We start from the raw sequence: 4,263 nt of genomic DNA, 5'->3' as shown, positions 1-4,263 counted from the left end.
CGTGGCGCTCTCCGCCGTGCCGCGGTGGTGCCTCGGGCCCATTCGCTTTCTGCCGGCCGTGCCGCCTCGCCTGCAGTCCCAGCACTTTGGGAGGCAGAGGTGAGAGGACTGCCTGAGCCCGCCGGTTTGAGACCAGCCAGGGCAACATGGCCAGACCTCATCTCTGCAACAAAATAAAACTGAAGTGAAGTAAATAAATTCGCTGGGCGTGGTGGTGCGCCCCTGTAGTTCCAGCTACCTGGAAGACTGAGGCAGAAAGATTGCCTGGGCCCAGCAGGCCGACTCTGGGGTGGCCGTGAGCGTGCCCCGGCCCTCCAGTCTGGGTGACAGAGTGAGACACCAATTCAAAAAGAAGAAGACAACAATACGTTTTCCTGCCATCGTTTTTTTGAATGTAGTTTCTAAGTTAAATTTCAGTGATGTTTGAGTTGGGCTCTTACTGTCGCCCAGGCTGGGTGCAGTGGCGCTGTCATGGCTTACTACAGCCTTGAGCTAGGCTCAGGCCATCCTCCCCCTTCAGCCTCCTAGGTATGGGACTACATGCCTGGCTAACCTTTTAAGTTTTTGTAGACCCCCGCTCTCACCATGTTGCCTGGGCTGGGCTCAGACTCCTGGGCTCAGGCAGGCCTCCTGCCTCAGCCTCCCAGGATGCTGGGATGACAAGCTGAGCCACACCCGCCTCTGCCATCATCCTCGTGCAAGTGGCGTGGCACTTTTCGGCCTCCCGTCATTAGACCACGCCTCTGTCCGGTCCAGCTCATGCACACCTGCTTCGTCACCATTCGCTCTGTGGGTGTAATCCCCAGGGAGGCTGGGGCAGAAGCTGAAGAGCTGCATCAGCACTGCTGTGTGTTGCAAGGGTCTGTTTGCTGCGTGTAAGGAGCGAGTACCAGCTAGCGTGGTCTTGCTGTAGGAGCCTGCCACCATCCCGTGGCACCTGTGGGAGCCCCGGTTCCAAGTAGCTTGTGGGTAGTCCCCTTTGCTGCCGCGTATGACTGGAGCCTCCAAGCTAGCGGCGCCATCTCCCCAGGACCTGGCAGTCTGAACCCCTGGCGCGGCTGGCCCTAAACCCTGGGAAGGAACCTGGTGGGGCTATGCTCAGTGGTGTTTCTGGGAAGGTCGGAGCCCTTTTTAAAGATCGTACCTGTTTTCCATTTGCTTGGCTTTCCCAGGCTATTTCCAGACTCTGTGAAGACAAAGACCTGTGCAGAGCTGCCCTGAGAAGGTCTCTGAGTGCTGACAACCTCGTGAGCCCTCAGCGCTCTAATGCCATCCTCTCTTAAGAGGGTGGGGTGAGGGCTGAGGACACCTGAATCCCTTATCCACAGAGACGGAGAAGTACTGCCTCTCCGCTCAGAAACCAGCAAAGCTCGTATTTTCGCCAAAAGGAAAGACCTAGGGTTCAAGAGATTTGTGGACATCGCGAATGACATCCAAACGAAAGAACGGGACCTTGCTAACACTGCGCTGCTGTCCTTTTTTCACGTAGACAGTTACAAAACCCACTCCAAAATGAAGACCCCCCCAACCCACACACACCTGTCTGCTGTGCGGGCTGGCAGCTGTGACCCACCCGAGACTTTAAAACGTAGCTCAAGTGTTGAGACTTTGAAGACACTAACCCCGTGCCACCTTATGTTCCTTCTGTTTTCTCCCCTCCCCCATTGCCACCTTGGCCTTCATAATCAGTGCAGTTCCCACGGAGCGTGAGGCACCCCACCAAGCCGCTAAGGCGGACGGCAGCACCCAGGCAGGGCAGACCCTGCCTCTTGCACTGCCACGGAAGCTGCTGGGCCCCACCGGCCCCTCGCGGTCCTCGCGGGCACCACTGAGTCACACCCGCCACACGCAGTCGTTAGAGGCCCTGCTGAGTTACACCAGCCACTCCTCCCGGGCACTGCTGGGTTACGCTGGCCACTTGTCCTTGCAGGCTTTGCTCACGAGCATCTTAGCATGTGTGGGGTCAGACACAGAGAAAGGATCGGCTGCTGATTATCCACTGCTGTTGGGGTCCACGTTGCAATTTCTGTGAACTATCATGGTGCTTCTCATTTTTTGATAATTTTCCTCTTGTCTGATAAATAACTGTATTAAAAAGGTATTTTCATAATGTCAACCATCATGATGGCCTAGTGACCATGAAAAATAATGGACGGGAAAGCGTCCTGAGAGTTTCAGGGCAATTCTGTGCTCAGGCCCCTTAGGGCACTGCCACATAAAAATACTTGCTGTAAACCTTTACAGAACATCACTTGAAAGTTTAAGTGGGGTGCGGGAGCTCATGCTTGTCATCCCAGGGCTTTGGGAGGCGGAGGCGAGAGGATTGCCTGGGCGACTCGGCGAGACCTCATCTCCCCTCTCCACAGCAAATCAAAAAATTAGCCAGGCGTGGTGGTGCACACCTGCAGTTCCAGCTACTTGGAAGGGTGAGCCGGGAGGATCGCCTGAGCCCAGCGCATTGAGCCTGTGGTGGCTATGGTGGTATCGCTATGCACCCACCTGGGCGGCAGCGAGACTTCAACTCAAAAAAAACAAGTTTAATTGCATTAGTCTGTGGAAGTGCCCTCTTCTCTTTCAAAATAGTTCCTTGCAGGACTGTGCTCTGTCTTTGATTACCTACGTTTTTCTTCTCAGATTTGGTAAAGGAAAATTGCGAAGAACAGTGTTAATCTGCGGGTGACACATTCAAAGGAATTGGACTCTAGTAGTAGCAGGTGATGGGAGACAGCAGTCTTCATCCTCCATGTCAGCCCAGCTGCAGGTATCCCATTTCAAGTCCTGCTGTTTGAGAAAGACCTTATACAAGCCTTAAGACGCCCTGCTGTAAGCCCCTTAAAAGGCAGGGAATGCACACTTTTAGGACACTGATAAGTGTCACCCAAACTTAAAATATTAAAAGAGATGGGTGTGTTCGATGACGTTAAATCTGTTTCACCCGCTTTCTCAGATGCAACCCTAGGAATCTTGCCCGCCAGTAAAGCCTTTCTGGGCTGGGAATGCTTCCTCTCATATCGAGTGCTGCAAGTTCCATTGTTTTTAAAGGACAGACCTAAATGGTAACCAATGGTATACAGAATACCACCACTTACCACCTCAAAAAAACGTTGTTTATGGAGTTCAGAGCTTGGAGACTCAAATATTGGTTGCAGTTTTATTCTGAAAAGAATGCTACAGTTTATGCGGTTTTTATTTCTCGTGTTTATATTAAAACTAATAAATTCTATTTTAATTAAAATATGGCTAGTGTGTTTGTGACACTTGTATTTGCATAGCATTACATCTCTGCCTAACTTAAATGTTTTAAGCCAGTCCTGGTATGTCTTAAAGCATTTCACATGGACTGTGTGTTCACTGGCTTGATCGTGCCTCTGGCGAGATGTAGTAACCGGCCCCTTGGCTTAAGCTCCTCAAGGCTGAAGGCAATTCATCACACACAAAATCACCATCTGGCCACAGTGTTTAGAGAACGCTGTAGATGACGTCTTTGAGTTGTTGCTTATTGTCCTGGAGAGGGAACCATGCACTAGAATATTAGGTAAAATGTACCAAAAGAAAGGAGTTACAGGAATAGTGTAGAACTAGGACAAGAGGTGTTTGAGGCTTTCAATCAGGAGAGCAGGAAAGACAATGGGAGGAGGAACTAGAATTAGGGTCGCCGTATGCAGGAGAGTGACTTGAAACAAGCCACGTAGTTGGACTTCAACGTTCAGGCTCGTTTATCGGTTAAAAGACGCCAAATCACTGGCAGGTTTTTTCAGAACGAAGAGCCTAGCCGTTCAGCTTTGGCAGTTCTCACTAAGTCCTGATAGTATTGCTGTATTTTCGTCCACCGTAACGCTTCAGCACCTAGGGTTCCATCCCTGATCACACTGTCTTGATAAACTGCTGGTAGGATACGTGATCTGACTGACTTGGGGGGGGGAGACATCGGTCTTGAAGCACTCCGTAAGATGGCTTGCCGCTGACATGCCAGCCGCTGAGCGGAGATGCTGTGTGCGGGGGTGGGGGGCCTGAGGTTTAAGAAAAAACGGGGAGGGACGCTGGACGCGACTCTGACGACAAGAGCAAGTTGGTAGAGTAAATATCGCTAGAGCTGTGCTCCCCCTTGGTTTTAATTCTAGAAGGCAGTACAGCCGTTTTGATGAGTGGGAAATTGGGCCATGTAGGGTAAGGCTGTACCTGTCACTGAAAGAGGGCAGGTTCCCTGACAAACGTCGCCGGGCCTGGAGACGGGGTTGGGTGACTGGGTGGCAACTGGCAGTG

Source organism: Carlito syrichta, unplaced genomic scaffold, assembly GCF_000164805.1.
Source record: "Carlito syrichta isolate Samal-C Ts95f unplaced genomic scaffold, Tarsius_syrichta-2.0.1 Scaffold154360, whole genome shotgun sequence".
NCBI classification, from domain to species: domain Eukaryota; kingdom Metazoa; phylum Chordata; class Mammalia; order Primates; family Tarsiidae; genus Carlito; species Carlito syrichta.
This window is presented reverse-complemented; position numbering follows the sequence as displayed.